Genomic DNA, 19,863 nt, shown 5'->3' on the forward strand with positions numbered 1-19,863 from the left:
GGAAGACATAGAGGAAGGGTGTACAGTGATGTGGGCCTTGCTCTTCCTGCCTGCTAAGGGATCTTGGTCACTTGGTGTTTTAAAGCCTTAGTTTCCCCAGCTCATAATGAAGACAACAGCTCTCCCACCCATTTTCTGTCCCAGGGAAAGATGACTAAAGTGACTAATAGAAGATAAAACGAGTGTAGTTCTAAATGTAGTGTGATATCCTGGATTGGGTCTTGGTAAAAGGATATTAGTGGAATAACTGGAACTTTGAATAGGCCCAGATTTTAGTTAATAATAACACCCAATGTCAGTCTCTTTGGTTTGACAACTTAGTACCATGTAAGATGTTGACATCGGGGTAGGCTGGGAACTCTCTGTACTATCTTGGAAACTGTTCTGTAAATCGAATATCATTCTGAAATAAAAGTTTATTTAGAAAAAAAAGAGGGAAATGTCATTAGAAAATCAGTAAGCTCTGAGATGTATAAGTTTTAGAACATCAAATATTAAAACCAGGGATCAAGAACTTTCCACTTAAATTACTTTGAAGTTTCTTTTTTTGTTGCTGCATATCTTAATTTGATGTCTGGTAAATATTTTTTTTCCAAAAAATATATTTTTATTGATTTCAGAGAGAAAGGGAGAGAGAGAAAGAGATAGAAATGATGAGAGACAATCCGCAATCAGGGAATGTGCCCTGACTGGGAATCAAACTGTGATCTCCTGGTTCATAGATTCTTGCTCAACCACTGAGCTACACTGGCTGGGCTGGTAAAGTTTTACAGTTGTGTGAAGTTGTTTGAAGTAAAAACAAAGCAAATTAACTAGACATCATTCTAGCTATCATCTAGTTCACCCTTTGTATTTTGCTAATGAATCCAGTTACTCACTATGAAGGTTATATCTTTGTCTCAGTATTCCCCAGGCCTAGCACTGGGTTTAACACATAATATGCACTTACTGGCTAACTGGACAGTATATATTTTAAAAAATTGAAGCAAACCTTTTGGCCAGAGTATATTTGAAGAAAGTCTCAGTGGAATGTTTGAGAAGTATGGTGGAAGGTGTTATAACAACTCTTCTTTGGGATTTAAAAACTTTGCCATTCTTTCATGAATTATTGGAGCCTGACATGAACTATTTTAAAAACTTCTAATGTGTAAAGTGTCCTGTGTGTTAAACCTTTTTATGTGTAAAATATATTTTGTGTTATACATTCTCAAGATGGTAATCTCTTACCATTACTTTGGGAATATTATTTAATTATTGTTTTAGAGTCAACAGAAGAATGAATAGGGATTATTATTATTGGCAATAATGAATAGGGATCATTATTGTTCTCCATATGTCAAAATTTAATAAAACATGGATTTAAAAGTTCCATCAAGCAAGCAATAGCTTTGCAAGTTAAAAATAGCATTTCAGTGATTTCTTTTTTCCTCTAGTTTTCCATGTATTTGTATTTATGACTCACAATAGATTTTTTAAGATTTCTTATTTTTTTTATTGAGGACTAGTTGACATATAACATTATATTAGTTTTATTTTTTAATATATACAGTATATATATATGTATGTGTGTATATATATGTACATATATATATACATATTAATTTTTCCCCACCATTTATCCCCCCTATACCCTCTTCCACCTCCATCCCCCCCCCCACACACTGTTTAAATGTAAAGCATAATGATTCATTATTTGTATATTTTACAAAATGATTACCACAAGTCCAGTTAACAACCATCACCATAGGTACAATTTTTTTTCTTGTGATGACATCTACTCTCATCCACTTTCAAATATGCAACACAGCATTATTAACTATAGTCACCATACTGTAGATTAAATCTCTATGACTTATTTATTTTATAACTGGAAGTTTGTACCTTTGACCTCCTTCACTTTTTCACCCACCACTCTCTCCCCCTCCACCCACTTCTAGCAACTAAAACTCTGTTCTCTGTATTTCTAAGCTTGGTGTTTTGGTTTTTTTTTTAGATTCCACATATAAGTGAAATCATACAGTATTTGTCTTTCTCTGTCTGACTTATTTACTTAGCATAGTGCTCGTAAAATCCACCCATTTCGTTGCAAATGGCAAGATTTCCTTTACATATATAACTTATACAACATTTTCTTTCCGTATCTTGACTATTGTAAATAATGTTGCAGTGAACATGGGAGTGCATATATCTTTTTGAGTCAGTGTTTTCATTTTCTTCAGATAAATATTCAGAGTGGAATTGTTGGATCATATGGTAGTTCTATTTTCAATTATTTGAGGAACCTCTACATTGTTTTCCATAGCATTCAGTAATTTTTAAAAAACACCTAAAGTAATTTATCAGGTATACGACCCCTTTTGGATAGCTGAGAATTTTAACTTGAACCATTATTTTTTTCTTTAAAATAACTTCCCATGAGTAGAGCTGAGTCTAGGATCTGATCATTTTATATATGTGGGAGTCAGGCATATTTTTGTTTCTGAAGCTGTTTGAAGGAACTTCCCATCCTTCTGTCTGGCTTCATGCCTAGAGTGCAGGTGTGAGTGCCATTCCACGGGCAGGACTCTGGAGTTGAGAGAGCTGGGGTGGACAGTGAGTCAGGCCTGCACATGTGACTCTTGTTTGGTGAAAGGCTACCAAAAGTGCCAGTCCTGAGGATTCTTTCTATTCTCAGTTTACTTGGGGATTTTAAGATGGCATGATAATTACTTGCATTTCTAGAACCCCTGCTTTAAAAATGGTTTGTCTTGAGATCTCTTTTTGAGATGTTCCGAGTGTGTCAAAAGGATATGAATATGCTGGAGCATTGCAGGGATAATTTCTTTTGTGGCTAAAATCTTCAGCTATAGAGGAAAGAATCCAAATGTCTTCTTTATTTCATCCATTCCTTCTACAGATGTCTAGTGAACACTTCTAACGTGCCAGGCACTCTTTTGGTGCTGGATAACATGGACATAATTCTCTGCCCTCACAGAGCTTCTAGAATGGACATAATTCTCTGCCCTCACAGGAACACAAATAAGTTAAATATGTCCAATGGTGATATGCACTATAGAGAACATTAAAGCAGGGATGGGAGATAGGAGTAATGCCAACTGGTGAGGGAACTATATTAAGACCTAGGGTCTAGCACAACTTATGGTGACTGACTGGACCCACAAGTATGAAATAGCACAGTCCTTTATGTATTGTCATTGATTGTGCTGTCATAAGCATCACTGGTATTGTCACTGTTACAGTCAGAAAGTATTTTTCCCACATCTGTGAGCAAGGTTGTGTGTGGAATGGGTCATGTAGCTGAGTGTTTGTCCTCCAGACTGACAGCTTTTATGTGGACACATGCAGAGGACTTAACCCATGGCAAATAAAATAAATAAATAAACTATCTTTACTCAGCCACTGTTTATTGATGATGCATGGTGGAGGACAGCAAGATAAGTCAAGATGCCTTGCCAAAAGAACATATGTTTGTGTGTAGTGGGTCATTTGCATGTCAGTGATTGAACATCTGAGACAGACTATGAAAGGTCCATGACATATGCTGATTTGCCATCTTGCTGAGGCATGATTTTCAGTCACATGCTTTGGGAGGCTGGTGAGGGTAAATAACCTAGGAGTGTGTCAGCTGCTCGTCTGTGTCCACATTCCAGCAGTGTTTTTCTACCATTGTTTCATGTGTAAAATGCCTCTGAAGGGAAATACGCTTTCTTTGTGGATTGCTCTGAGAAGGAAGTCAGCTTCTAGTGCTGGGGATGAAAGTGTCAAGTATAAGACGTGATGGTTCTGACCCAGAAAATGGTGTCATTGAGTGTCTCAAGGAAATACTTAGCTTTTCCCTCGCTTTGTGAGGGAAACCATATGCTGTACTAGTGTTTGCCAACTCAGAGATGAACCTCTCATTAGTGTCTCATTTGGGTGAATCCTGATAAGGGCCCTAAGAGAAATGTGGACATGGGAGGATTGATCTCCCTTCTGGGAGATCATCAGCTGCTTCATCTGGGCCCTAATATCAGGTTGTTCCCTTTTCTTCAGAAATGAAAGGTCCGCCATCCTTGTGTGAGGATCCCTGGAATACATTTTCCAGCCTCCCATGCACTTGGGTGTGGCCATGTGACTGAATTCTAGCCATTAGAATGGCCATGGTAAAGACAGCAGAGCATGCCAGCCTGAATCACTGTTTCAGTGTGAAGAAGAGCAGCACCTCATTCACCGTTTTCCCATCATGGAAGCAAGACACAACGTTCTAAGGTGTTTGAGCCATTATATATTTGTGAGTCTATTTTAGTAGAGACTAGTTTTCCATAACTAATACTGATACTGTGTGTGGTTAATGAGAGGCAAAGACTATAGTTTCAGTACCTTGGTCTTACTTGACTGGGAGACTAGACCTAGTTGTTTCCACCTGAACGGTAGAGTCAGTGCTCTTGGATATTGTGCTTATTACAGCACTCACCATTCATGGCTTACAGATGTCTGTGCTCCTTGCTGTGTCCCCAGCGGCTGAGGGTAGAGTCAAAGGAGTGCTAACTGACCCCTGAGGTTTCTTCTCCTCATATATTTTAGTAGCACCTTGTGCTAGGTGCTACTGGGGATCCCTAGACATGAAAGCAACATGACCTGTAACTTCAAAGAGCTAACAATTCTAGTTGAGCATACCACTTCAAATGGAGCTAACGGCAAATGAAAGTTAAATTTCTTAAACAATAAGTGATTGTTTTATTAAGAGCTGAGAGGAATGTAGACTTCAGACACTATTTCTCTGTGATTTTTAATACAGTCAGGTTCACTCCTGAAATTTATAGTCAACCACAAAGTCCAGTACACAACCCTACTTAGTATTGCCTCCCACTCTCCTCACATCTAATATTATAATATGGGTCACTTAACAGGTGTTCCACATTGAACAGTGCAAGTTGACTGGGTGCCCTTTTCCCCTTGAATTCCATTGAGTTGGGCCCACAGTGGAAGAATTAGAATTGTTACTTTACTTGGTATTGCCAATGGTGAATAGTGATGTGAGTGGATTAGTGTGCGTAACCTGAGAAAATCCTATTCAACTGTGTTTTAGTTCTTAGTTTCAGCAGATTCAGTGGCTCCCTTCATTTGGCCTTCTCACTATATGTAAAGTTAGAATTTGAAGATTATCAATCCCCTTCTTCAGTTTGCTCTATTATTCCTACTTGTCCTTGTTACTGTCAGCTTGTCTGTCATCCTCTGAGATGGACTATTCCTTAGAGGTAGGCACCAGACCTCAGCTAAGTTTGTATTCTTTCTCCTAGTCCTTTACCCCAGAACATAGCATGGTGCTTTATATATATCATGTATGTCTCAATAAATGTCTGATGAATCAATTGATTACTTAAGTTTCTTCTACTGGAAGGGTTTCTTGATCTGGTTTTATGCTTGGTGAGTAATTCTGTTTATGATGAACATTACTTCTTGTTGCCATTATATTGCTGTCAATTCATGTGATGTTTCATCTTGTTTAACTTTGTGACATTAGACTCATCTTAGACAGTAACAGGAGGCACCCAGCATGAGTCTAGAAGGGAAAGTGCTGACGTGCTAAATCATTGCTGTGTGAGTGTAGTAGGATGTGTCTTTTTTTAAAAAAAAATTTAATTGATTTCAGAGAGGAAGGGAGAGGGGGAGAGAGTGATAGAAACATCAATGATGAGAGAGAATCATTGATCGGTTGCCTCCTGCACACCCCCTACTAGGTTTCGAGCCCTCAATTTGGGCATGTACCATTGACCAGAATCGAACCTGGGACCCTTTAGTCCACAGACTGATGCTCTATCCACTGAGTCAAACCAGCTAGGGCAGTAGGATGTGACTTGACCTGGTTAAAAAGGTATTTGTCTGTTGGATGATACTGAACCACATTCTTAGTATTTCTTGGCAAAACTACTATGTTATACTTAAAACTATATTACTCAATTTAATAAAAGAACAACAGATTAATCTTTTCCTGCTTAGCTAGGTTTCTATCTTAAATCTTGCTTGTCTCACTGAAAGTTCTGAAGAATTCTCTGAAAAGAGACTCATGTACTTCCATGCTTAGGCATGCTTCCCCGAATAAAATTATAACTAAAATCTTTCCCTCAGGGGTTTTGTATGTTCCTTCCTAAGAGCACACTTTAATAATGGTAGCAGAACAGAGTGATGACTTAGGTTTTAGAATACTAAAGGCTAGGACAAGAAGGTATCTTACAGGAAGAGCACTCCACTCTCCTTTGTAATTAGAGGCTTCAACAGTATATCTGTTCCTTTGAGCAGCAGTGGGATTACCTTCAATGCCTTCTTTCATTTTAGACTTAAAAACTGGTCTTCCCTCCCTCTCCAGCTGAGAAGTGACTTTAGAAGAAGCCGGCCAGAGCTTTTCTCTGATCTTGTTCTACTCACTTCTTTTGCCAACGTATGAACATTTTGCTAAAAGTCAAGTGAAGATCATCTTCATGTCTTTGATGGTTTGACCTTTACATTTAAGGATCTGTGATATGCACATTTCAGTGCTGTCTTACTTGTTGCTTAACTTCTACTGGCTTTGGGAAGACAGAAAAACCATTATTTCTTTAACAGGACTTAGAAAAACCAAAAGAATATAACTGTATAGAATTCCCTGTCATAAGTTAACTTTAAAAAATTCTAAGCATTTATGTTGGAAATATGATCCCGATTGTCTTCTCCCAAAATAGCCTGTGATGATTAATAGTGAAGGAGTTAAATTTTTCCTCCATCTCAATTCACTGGACTAAATGACATTATACTGGCCTGAAAATATTGGCCCAGTCTCATCTTCCTACAGGAAATAATTTTAGAGACTGTCTTCCCTAAGTATCAGTACGATGGATTACAAGAACTTTTCATCTCCAACTCATGCATAAGAAGATATTATTTTGACATTATTAAAACAATTTAATTTTTTGGGGGGGAAGAACCCCCCCTTCCTTGACCACCATATACAAAGGTGATCAACCTCATTAATGACCTAAGAAATGCAAATTTTAATAAAATGCCATTTACTTATCAGATTGACAAAGACAAGTAAGATTGATAATAGCCAGAATTGGACAAGAAAAAGGTAATCTCATACATTAAGGGTGCAATATTATTTAAAATTAGTATGACATTTTGGAAGGATATTGGATATGTTTATCAACATTTTAAATATGTATCCATGTCTAGCTATTCCTACATAATATTTGGGCTGATACACAATAGATGTCTGTTGTATTTTTATCATTGAAAAGTTGGAAAGAGTGTGAATATCCATTAATAGGAAAATGGTCAAATAAAATAAGACATTTATACTAATAAAAGGGTAATATGCTAAATAGACTGGATCTTCCAGACGACCTTTCGGACGTCCTTCTGGACAAAGCCATGGTGGCAGGGCTGAGGCAGAGGTGGTTAGGGATGATCATACCAGTAGAGGAGAGCAGTTAGGGGGATCAGCCTGGCAGGGGAGAGTAGTTAGGGGGAACAGGCCAGCAGGGGAGAGCAGTTAGGGGGATCAGGCCAGCAGGGGAGAGCAGTTAGGGGGATCAGGCAGGCAGGCAGGTGAGTGGTTAGGAGCCAGCGGTCCCGGATTGCAAGAAGGATGTCTGACTGCCAGTTTGCGGGATTGGGCCTAAACCAGCAGTCAGACATCCCCCGAGGGGTCCCAGATTGGAGAGGGTGCAGGCTGGGCTGAGGGACTCCCTGTGCATTAATTTTGTGCACTGGGCCTCTAGTCCTATATAATAAAAGCCTAATATGCTAAGTGTCTGGTCCACCGGTCGGTCTTTCAACCAATCAAAGCGTAATATGCTAATGATATGCTAAGGCTGCTCAACTGCTCGCTATGATGTGCACTGACCACCAGGGAGCAGACGCTCTGACCGGTAGATTAGTTTGTTGCTGTTGCCCAACCTATCAGGACTGAGTGAGATGGCCCGGACACACCCTGGAGCCCTCCTGCAGTCCTTCCCTGGCCCCAATTGTGCTCCGGTGGAGTCCTTCGGCCTGGCCTGCGCCCTCTCGCAATCTGGGACCCCTTGGGGGATGTCGAAGAGCTGATTTCGGCCTGATTCCTGCAGGCAAGGCCGAGGGACCCCCATTGGTGCACGAATTTGTGTACCAGACCTCTAGTATATCTATAAAGAAATGACATATGTTAAAATTTTTTCATGCAAGAGTTGTACTTATAATATCCCATTGAAATTATTTTTTCTATGTGTGTGAATTATATAGAGGGTAAGGCAACTTACAGTTATGAATATGTAAAACAGTTTATTCTTATATCATTTATTAATTATTGTATTATTTTCCAGACAAACAACTGCAGACTTACTTTTGCCCTACCCTGTATTTATAGAAAGAAATCTAGGAGAATATATAACATGCTGTTCATTGTAGTTAAGGGTGGGCTTATAGGAGCCTTTTATTTTTTTTGCTCTATGCATTTTTATGTTGATTTTTGTGATCAAAACTATTTAAAAATATAGATGCAATACTTCCCAGGCATGGAGCACTCAGTTCTGGATTGGGGATATAAAAAATGCATAGTGATGAGATTTGATACATATCTCAAGGAGTTTATGGTTTAGTGAGTGAACATAGGAAAGCAGGTACATCTAGTAATATCTTATGGGTTGTAAAATATTCAGTAGGATTAAGGGTTAGTTTGATTGGGTGGGAAAGGAGGAATTTGATATGAAAGTAAGTATAAAAGCAGCTATAGAGAGGATTTGAGCTGAATTTTGAAAGATTTGATATTTAATTTGGTATTTGATAGTTGAGTAGATGACAGAGGGAACACAGGAGGGTAAAGGTGTGGATGATGGTGTCACCAGTGAGATGGCACCTGGGCTCTTATCTCTTTGAATGAAAGATTTCAGTCAATAGACAAAGTGCAGAAAAGCAAGCAAGAATTTATTGGCTGCAGCAAAACCACCCTCAGGACAGTGAAACAAGGAAGGGCTTAGAAGAAGTAATAGAAGAGCCTAGGTGGGGCTGCTTTGGCTCACTGAGAAGTCAAAGAAAAGGGGCCTTGTAGCCAGGTTCAGGGGGTTAGCCCAGGAGGAGCTGCCACTGCCCATTTCTCCCCTGGTTACAAGTCTTGTGGGGTCCATTGGAGTTTAGGAGATAGGTGCCTGTAGGGAAGAGAGAGGAGGAAGGGAATGGCATGGGTGTGCTCCCAGGAGGCTGGGTCCTTTGTGTTGAGGGTATTTATATCTCTCTTGCAGGTGGAAATCTTAGGGGAGGTCTCAGGGGAGGGTCTCAGTAGAATATTCATCAGCTTTCCAGGTATGCTCTTTCAGGGTCTTGGTCTCTGCTGACTGGTCAGAGCCAAGGTCAGGGATCATTAGTCAATGCAGCTAGTCCTGAGGCAGCTACAGAGTCACTTGTCTGGTTTTGCTGCTTTTCTGGGATTGAAGTTCAAATACAACTGAAGCTTAGATGTTATCCTTGGGGAGGAAAAGGTCAGTGAGACAAAACTACTTGACCAGCCATATGCTAGGAGAGGAAAGATTAGCCTGGGGGTGAGGTCCTTGTTTTCTCAGTTTTGCCCCTTGCTAAGCACCTGGGGCTTTTCACCCCGGTGATCTCTGTACCTGGCCCATCATCCTTGCTCTCTGCTCATGTCTGTCTAACTGCCTATTACAGTGTCAGTTTTGAGTTTGGGAAGTACGATGAGGTTGACTTGGCTGCAGTACATGATCACCAATATATCACTTGTGAGTGTTGCTGTGGGGGAGAGGGTGAGGACCACACATATGGAGAAGGGTGGGCAGGATTCTGGCCTGTGAGGCAGGATTCCTAGCTGCTTCTGCCATGTAGATGTGCGAGTTTAGATAAAATCACTTCCCCTCTCTGAGCCTCAGTTTCTCAATCTCTTAAATTAGAGTGTTGGACTTGATTAGTGACCTCCTGTGCTTTATCTCTCTCTCTCTCTCTCTTTTTTTTTCATTAGAAACAGAATCTTTTAGTCAAAGGAAATTATATTTTAAATTGGGAGTAAATAAAGCAGATAAAAGTGGAGCTGCTGTACCTGAGCTGTTATAGTTAATGGCTGGGCAGCGCCCCCCTCCCCATCCTCAAAGAAGTTCCTTTGCAGGCTCTGCGGAACCCCAGGGCTTTGGGGAAACATTAGCAGAAAACCCTGGCCTAGTAGAAGAGGGCAGCCCTCTCCAGCTGTGCCTTTATGCTATTTTGATGTCAGTGTTTCCTTCATCTTTAGCTTTGCTTCCATTTTGGCCCGATTTTTCCCTACACAAGGGAAAAATCTGCTGCTCACCTATGTTCGGTGTTGTTTCTCATTTTATCTAAAGTCCTTCTCTACTTTATGCCCGACCTCTTGCCATTCCTTGTCTCTCATATCTCTTGTTTCTTATTGATTTTTCCCCACTTTTCTTTAGTTTGTATGAACCGACTGGCTTTTAGGATACACGGAACTTATTATAATGGGTAACACTATTGAGTGCCCACTGTGGGTGCTGTTCTAAACATTTTGCATAAGTTGTCTCATTGAGAATCTCTTGAGGTGGGTGTTAATGTCATTATTATTTTACAGATGAGGAGACAAAGTCAGGCCAAAGAGGCAAACAATGTGATGAGGTTAAAGAGAAGCAATTGTCAGAACTCTGACTCAAGCATAGGCAAGCAAGCTGGCTCTAGAGCCCTTCAGCTTAATCTGTGCCTAAACTTCTTTTGCTCTCACTTTTTTAGCTGTCAATTCTCAGGAAAGGGTGTATTTTCATTCATTCAGGGCCTTTTATATGTTCTGGGGCTGTTTCTGCTCCCTTTTCTTCCCCCTTCCCTTTCCTTCCCTGTTTTGAAAAGAGAGATGCAAAAAAGCCTTTTATGATTCCAAGAATGACCTGGTTAGGGTTTAACTGAAACTCACAAGAGAAGTGACCTGGAGTTTATTGTTTTCAGTGAATTTCTTAGGATGTGACAGAAGGAAATGAGTCTGACAGATTCAGGTATAACAAGCCCATTTAGATCTAGAATTGCAAGTTTATTAAGGAATTTGGGGGTGAGAAAGGAAGTCAGGGAGAAAAAAGGGGCAGGGCCAGGTATTTGATTTATTGTCAAAGTCAACAAATAAACAATTATTTCTACTTTCCACTGTTACTTTACCATTTTGAAAAGCTAAATAACTTTAGAGAGTGATCTCTCCTTTTGTTCTGCTGTGCTATTTTAATGTCTTGCGAAGAATAGTCTTAATATAATTACCTGGAAATAAATAAGGAGGAAGATGTGCCATCATTGATTTGTGCCAAATATGTTGTTGCTACCAAGAGATCAAGGAAAAAAGTAAATGATTAACCAAAATTTTAAGGACTAAAACCTTTGAACTGCAAAGTGTTATAATGTTTGCTTAACAGAAATAAATCTACTAAATGGCCAAGAAGCATTAAAAAAAAAAATAACTTACTTCTTTGCTTTAAAACTTATTTTTAAATAAAAATTATTTTGGAGAAAAAATAAATAAATTTTAACCTAGAAGCTTTTGGCCAATGTTTGACCTATTTCATCATAGCTAAATTTAAAGTATGAAAGGTAAGTTTTAAGAAGTAAAATTCACATAGATTTGTTACTTTTACCCATTAAGTTACAAAACTATATTAAAACTTAGCAATTTCTCTTATTATTTAAACTATTTGGGGTGGGGGAAGAATGAGTTCCAAATATGAAAACACATCTCTAGTCCTATATAATAAAGAGGTAATATGCAAATTGACCCTCACACCCTCACAAGATGGCTGCCTACGACTAGGCCGGCAGGGGGGTTAGTGAGGGATGACCAAACAACTGAACAAGCAGGCTGCATGGGGGAAACCAGGCAGGTGGGGAGGGGGGGCAATTGGGGATGACAAGGCCGGCAGGGGGGGCAGTTAAGGGTGACCAGGCAGGCAGGCAGGTGAGCGATTAGGAGCCAGTGGTCCAGGATTGTGAGAGGGATGTCCAACTGCCGGTTTAGGCCCAATTCCCAGGATTGGGCAGTCGGACATCCCCCAAGGGGTCTCGGATTGGAGAGGGTGCAGACTGGGCTGAGGGGACCCCCCCACCCCCATGCACAAATTTCATGCACCGGGCCTCTATATCATAAATCCACATATAGAGATCAATATAAGAATTTATATCATATTGAAGCACTTCTTTCCCATTTACTGGGTTCTGAAAGTAGTGCTCAGATTTATAATCTATTTGATTTAAAACAGTTTCTAAAATCTGGTGTGTGAGTTTTTTGAAAGGAAAGCAATAAAGTTTATTGGGATGTCAGTATACATTTTACATTAGAGCAGATGTTGGAAATAGCCTAGGCCAGTGGTCAGCCTAGTCAACAGAGCCAAATATCAACAGTACAAAGATTGAAATTTCTTTTGAGAGCCAAATTTTTTAAACTTAAACTTCTTCTAACGCCACTTCTTCAAAATAGACTCACCCAGGCTGTGGTATTTTGTGGAAGAGCCACACTCAAGGGCCAAAGAGCCGCATGTGGCTCGCGAGCTGCAGTTTGCTGACCACGGGCCTAGGCCTTCTAAAAGGGAATGGGGCTGATAAACATGCAGGGAGTTTAGTTACTGCATATCTAGAGTAGTTTTATCTATGTGGTTGCCTATGGATAAATCCCAAATGTATAAATATTATTCCCCAAAAGTTTATTTTTTAAGAACTGCTTGATATTTTAGATACCCCTAATATACACACACACACACACACACACACACACACACACACACACACGTATATATATGTATATATATGTGTGTGTATATATATATATATATATATATATATATTAACTTATACTGTTAGGGAGTCCATATATATATATATATATATATATATATATATATATATATATATATATATTAACTTATACTGTTAGGGAGTCCATGGAAGCTAAGGATGAAATTTTCTGTAAAATTTCTACAGTGCTGGGGATTGGGCCTAGTAGCCCAGTATAAAATCTTACCATTTTTAAAAAGAATCTTCAAATCTCTCCTAGTAGGTATTAATCTCATTCATGGATTCATTCATTCATTCATTCAAAAATCTATTACTGGAAACCTATATGGGATTAAAACTGTGAGCAAGATAAGCATAGTACTTGTCTTCCCAGAATTGTGGGGCATGCAGAGTGAATACACATAGTTAACAGGCAGCATTATTACTGCTGTAATGAATGAAGTTAGGCTGCAAGTGGATCTGGGAAGACTTCTTGGAGAAGGTGCCATCTAAGCAAGTAGGAATTAACTGGGTGAATAGAAAGGATTAGGGGCCCAATATACAAGGTTAGGGAAACAGCTTTGTGGAGGGAGTGAAACAGGCGTAGTGGCTCTGAAATGGGAAGGAGTTCAGAGAGGTTGGAGTTTGAAGCATGAGGGAGGAGGAAGTAGTAGCAAGGAGAGAGGCTAGAAAGAGAAACAGTGGTTCTAGAACTGTGAGAACCTTAGTAAACCCACTCTCCTGATGGCACTGATGGCCATTAACTTGATGACAAGATGTTCTGTAAAAATTGTAGTAGCTGCATATATTGAATGTACTGCAGAGAGGCACAGGGTCATCACTGTTTAACATCAAAGAAAGTGGTAAGCAACCCAATCCCAGAATCCCATTTTTAGGGTTTACCTCTTGGGAATCATTGTTGGTACCAAGTACTGCTACATTGGTCAGGGTTCAGTTTCAGTCAGAAAATAGATGCCATGCTAATCTTTCAAACAGAGGTGATTTAATATAGGGAACTGGGGATACAGGGTATTGGAGGGCTGAAAGTGTAAATGGTGGAAGCAGAGGTAACCTAAATGAATAACTTCAGGAAGCAGCTGCTATCCCATGGGTTGGAGGGAACAAAAAGGAATAGGTATAGTCACTAACCTTGGAAACTCAGCGTCCAGACCACTGTAGAACTGCACTGACTGCTAAGGAGGTGTTTGGACCTCTCTGGAGGGATTGCCTTAAGGCTTGTGATGGGGAACTAGAGCTACCTGCTATTATGGAGCCTGATAGGAGCTGAAAAACAGGAAGAGTTTCTTCTCTCCTCTGCCTTACAGTTTCTTACCAGCGGCTCCAACTGTCAGAATTGAACAAGAAGCAGTTGCAAAGGAGTCTGGGAAATGTGGTTTACAGACTTCTAACTCTAGTATTAGCAGACTATGAAAGGGTGGACTTGGCCTGAGAGATAGCTGGTAAATAATCTGCCCCAGGCATTATAGAAAAGTAACTCTAAGCTATACTGTGGGAACTGGATTGGAGGGAGACAAGCCTGGATACCAGTTGATCACTTCAGTGGTTGTTATCTAGACAGGAGATAATGGCAGCCTCATTTAGGGAAGGACAGAGAAGAAGAAAAGTGGGTAGATGTGGAGAGATTTAGAATGTGGAATGGAACATAATTTGGTGACTGATGTAGTGTGAGGGATCAGGGTATGGATCAGAGGGAATAAAGGAGGGGGAGGAGTTAAGGAGGAAGCTTGCTTTTATGACTTAGGTGGATGGTGGTGCTGTTTACTGAGATAGGAACATAGGACTGGAAACTGTTTAGGGGAAGATGATTCATTCAGTTTTGGACTTTGGGATTTGAGGTGCTTGTGACTCATGCAACTGGAAATTCACTGTGGACGTCCAGTCCTAAGATGTCGATATGATGTATTTTCAACCTGTGGGTGGTACTTGAAGCTTTAGAGTGAAGGAGACTACTAAGGGAGACTAGAGAGTGCAGAGAGAAGCAATTATAGGGCAGAACCCAAATAACAGTGTTTTAGGAAAGAACGTAGTTGTGGAGAAAAGTTTGTGAAGGAGACTGTGAAATAGTAGAGCGGTTGGAAGAAAACCGGAGTGCATGCAGGATGCCCCAGAAGGCAGCGAAGGGCATTGGAAGAGGAGGTGCAATATTTTTTGTGCTTCTTTTATTATACTCATAAAGTCTGTTTTCCAGAGTTACTTATGGGTTATTCTCCTGTAGGAAAAGATAACCCTGGGACACTGTGCTGCAAATACCTCAGCATCTGGCATTGTTCTTTTGCACATAAGTATATACTTGATGTGTGTTTTTAAAATTGGATTAATTAGCTGTTGGCAAATTCCAGGTTGTGAATTAGCTTTTTGTTTTTGTAAATCAAGTTTTATTGGGACATAGGCCTGCCCATGTATTTATGTCAAAGTTGCTTCCATACTGTAGCAGCAGAAGCAGAGTTCAGTAGTTGCGACCAAAACTCCACAACCTACAAAACATAAAATATTTACTATGTGTCCCTTTATGTTTGTTGATCCCTGGATTGTGGTCTGGAAGCTGTTTTGTGTCAACGGAAAGATTGTGTTTTTGACTTTTCCTTTAAAAAATCTGTTTAATATATTTAGAAAAGATGTGGAGCATAGACCTTCTTGAGGTTGGTCATGGTCTCCTTTTTTATACGAAGGCAGTAGAACCAAGGGCAAGAAAAGTTAGCAGATGGTAATAGCAGCCTCTTTCAGCATGACTGGGACTAAGTGGTGCCCTTATAAGGAGAACTGCTAGGACAAGGAAGGTGGAACGAGAGGGAACATGGATCTGTGCATTTAAAACATGCCTTTTCAGCTCTGTGATGTACCAGCTTCTGTGCTAGGTGCTGGGGTTTCTCTAGTAGCTCAGAATCCGGTTGGAGACACAACCCCATAAGCAGAAACAGTTCCTCATGATGTGGTAGGCACGGTGATAAAGCTGTGCACATGGGGTACAAAAGAGGGCACCTGACCCAGCCTGGGGAGAAATAGTGGAAGGAAGAATAACGATATTGGGAGGAGGCTGTATTGCCACTTCAGAGCTGAGGGTGGCTGAAGTGGGTATGAGGCTAGGCAGATTGTCTACCAGCTCTATAATTGGAAGTCATGTGTGAGAAGTAGGGTCCTTGAGGCTGTGCAGTCATGGAGAAAAGGCAATTCCGAGAGATAAACTTGTCCATCACCAAAGTTTGTCTTTTAGGCATTCCTTTTTTTTTCTCCAGATGACATATTCAGTATAGTTTGATTTTGTGGAAATCATAACCTTGAATTGGTTGATTTTCCCCTTACATAAAGTACAGAAGTCATCTTGTATTAATAAATCTTTTGACTAAGTATGTCTTGGTTTTAGGGATGATAAAAGCTCAGTGAGCTGAGCATCTACCATAGGCAATGAAAGTTTTTCATTTATTTGAAGTCTGAACTTGCTGTCATTTTACTATTCATGCTGCTCAATAAGAATAGGTTACACATTCATCTGCCTATGCTGTCCTAGTGACCTCTGTGAACTGATTCTGGCAGGTGTTAGGCCTAGCATATGAAAAAAGAAAGTGAGGAATGTTATGCCCAGAGTTCAGAATCCCCAAAAACCCACCAGGAAGGAGCCAAGCCCGTTGTAAAAGCAAGAGAACCTTTATTCATGCTAGCATGAGCTCTCCTCTCCAGCAATCACCGAGAGAGAGAGAGAGAGAGAGAGAGAGAGAGAGAGAGAGAGAGAGAGAGAGAGAGAGAGAGAGCTCGCCTTGGGAGAACAAAGGCTTTAAAGGGGGTCCAAAGCAGTGGGCAGGGGGAACGTTCGTGGTCCTGTTGATTGGTTAGGGGGTAGGGTCAGGGGTCTGGTTACATAGGGGTACTGTGCAGCTTGCCTAATTTGGACTGAGTCCACTTCTCTACATTCCTATTGGCAGGTTTATGCAACTGTTACATTCTCGTGGTTTTTTTAGAAAAAGGAGTCATATACATAGTTACACAGGATGGAGGGTACAGTACATTTTGTGCTGTCCTGCTCTGCCCTTTCAAGGAACATACCTGCAGATTTTAGTTTATTTGCCAATGTTCATTGCTTTTAGTAAGTTCTTTCCTTTGTAAGTAAAATAGGAGTTTATCAAAACCTTGCATATGAACTGGAAAGCTGGGTGGACACAGGCAGCTCTGGATGCTCTCTCTCTCTCTCTCTCTCTCTCCCCTTCTCTGCATGTCTGCACCATCCTTTCCTCAATCTACAGATAGGTTTTCCCTTTAACTTTGCCTTGCGTGTGATCCATCTTCTCTCAGCCTCTTTCTGCATCATAAATGACACTTAAAGCTTAGCTCCCACTGCTGTGTGAATCATTGGCTCTGTTTTCTTTCATTGTCTCAATGGCCCAGCTTATCTTTTCAAGCAAGGCCATATTGTACTAGATTGACTCTGCCTGGGTCAAGAGCCCTCCCATGTTCCACTGGGCTTTGACCTGGTGGGTGTATCCATGTGGTTCATAAAGGCAGAAGACCTGGCAGCTCCCCACAGAAGCATACAGTGAGAAGCAAGGCATCCCGAGTTGTAACCTGTTCAGTACATCTGTTCTCTGCCTAGCCCATAACTCATTTCCTACACACAGTTCTAAAGATATCCTCTTCTAACGTATTCCAATCCTCATAGGTAAAACTACACATTCACCAACATGAAGCATCCCGAAGTCATAGCTGCTACATTGAGAAGTCACAGGGCCACTTAAAAAGCATCATCCAATCTGAATCCACAACTCTCAATGATATTTATTTCAACTCTAGTCCTGTCCTGATCTGGCCTAGCCATTCTGCAACCCATTGACAAAATGTAACATGTAACATTGACACACCCTGTGTTCAAGTGGTAGAGACTATCTTCAAGCTTAATTAAGAAGGAGGAGATGAAATCACCTCCCAGTCTAGCTGTGAGAAAGACACATGCATTGGTCACTGGTTCAGCATACACTGTCTAGTAGAATAGAGCCTATGAATAGTGATGATGGGTGGCCTCCTGCTGGCATTCTGTGACCTGATGCTTGGAAATAGTAAGGTATATTGGAGGAGCCCTGATTCTTAAGCCCTTGGCTTGTCTCCTCTTTTACCCTGAAATGAGTTTTCTGATCTGTAAACAACTACTCTAATGTTGTTGTCTCTAGGCTGTTGATTGACCTGGATTTTTTGAAATACCATGGGAATTTGTGTTGTTTTTTCCCCTGTGGCTTCTATTTTTCTTATCTGTGCCTTTCCTTGTTAAAATTTGGTTCTGGAGTGGTTGTGTGTGTGTGTGTGTGTGTGTGTGTGTGTGTGTGTGTGTATGATTGACATTCGTAGTTGGTGTGACACAGAATAGAAATTTCAGCTCAGTGGATATATTTCTAATCAGAATCTTTTTGGATTTTCCCTCAACCCTTGTGAAGAATCTAGAGCACTCTAATTTTTTTTTAATAGAGAAGTTATCTATGGGGCTTGGGTTCTGTAATCAAGACTGTTTATTTCTGAGCATTCTTTCTTGGCTAATTTCTATGTGGTTTCTAAGTTAATTGCATAAAAAATTTTAGTTGCTTCCACTGTATTGACATGACTTTTACATTTGCATTTAATCATTTGCTCTTCTTCTATCTCAATAAGTACAGTGAGCTTCCTTATATTTACATACCATTGAGAACTATCTGATATATGAGGGATAGAGTTAGAGTAGAGGAAATCAGCATAGTCATTTTATAAATAAGGTAAGCATCAAGGAACATTGCAGTCATCAACCAACACCAAATAACTTAAAACTAATTAAGGCATTACAGTGTGTGCTTTTTTCCCCATGCCCCTACCCCTGCCCCTTTCACAACCATAAGCTTAGTCTCTTTATATAGAAGTCTGTTTCTGTTTTGCTTTGCTTATTCATTTATTTTGTTGTTAGGTTCCACATATAAGTCAAATCATATAGAACTTGTCTTTCTCTATCTGTTTTATTTCATTTAGCATAGTACCTTCTAGGTTCATTTATGTTGTTGCAACTGAAAAGATTTTATTCCTTTTTATTGCTGAATAATATTCCATTGTTTGTGAGAGTGTGAGTGTGTGTGTATGTGTGTATCACATCTTTTTCCATTCTTCTATCTAGGTTGCTTCCATATCTTGGCTATTACCAGTAATGCCACAATAAAATAGGGGTGTATATGTTTTTCAAGTTAGTGTTTTTGTTTTCTTTGGATAAATACCCAGAAGTGGAATTGCTGGGTCATATGGTAATTCTATTTTTAATTTTTTGAGGAGCCTTTATACTGTTTTCCATAGTGGCTGCAGCAATTTACCAGTCTACCAACAGTGCAAGAGGGTTCTCTTTTCTCCACATCCTGTCAGCACTCGTTATTTTTTTTTATTATTATTTTTGATGATATCCTTTATGATAGAGTGAGATGATATCTCATTGTGATTTTACTTTGCATTCTCCAATGATGAGTAATGTTGAGCATCTTTACATATGCCTATTGACCATCTTTATCACTTCTTTAGAGAAATGTCTATTCAGGTCCTCTGTCCATTTTTTTATTGGGTTGTTTGTTTTTTGGGCTTGAGTTGTATGAGTTCTTTACATATTTTGAATATTAACCCTTTATCAGATATATCATTTGCAAACATTTTCTCCCAATCAATAGGTTTTTTTCATTTTGTTGATGATTGTCTTTGCTGTGGAAAACATGTTTAGTTTGATATAATCCTATTTATTTATTTTTTCTTTTGTTGTCTTTGCCCAAGGAGGCATATACAAAATATTGTTAAGAGTGATGTTAGTGAGTTTACTACCTTTGTTTTCTTCTAGGAGTTTTATGGTTTTAGGTCTTACATGTAAGTCCCTAATCCATTCTTAGTTTAATTTTGTATATGGTATAAGAAAGTGGTCCAATTTGATTATTTTTTACATGTATCTGTCCAATTTCCCCAACACCATTTATTGAAGAGACTTTTCTTACCACGTTGTATACCCTTACCTCCTTTGTTGTAGATTAATTGACCATAAAAATGAGGATTTATTTGTGGGCTCTCAATTCTATTTCATTATGCCAGTGCCATACTGTTTTGATTATGATATCAAACATGAAAGAACACTTTGTTCTTTCTCAAGAT

General features: G+C 39.7%; 1 protein-coding gene across 4 annotated transcripts in view; it reads left to right on the forward strand.

The window, feature by feature from the left end:
* STXBP6 (syntaxin binding protein 6) overlaps window positions 1–19,863 on the forward strand; it is a 264,054-nt gene that overhangs the window by 43,535 nt on the left and 200,656 nt on the right. The gene's annotated exons all lie outside the window — the stretch shown is intronic.

The sequence above is a fragment of the Cnephaeus nilssonii genome (genome assembly GCF_951640355.1).
Source record: "Cnephaeus nilssonii genome assembly, chromosome: 4".
Classification (NCBI taxonomy): Eukaryota; Metazoa; Chordata; class Mammalia; order Chiroptera; family Vespertilionidae; genus Cnephaeus; species Cnephaeus nilssonii.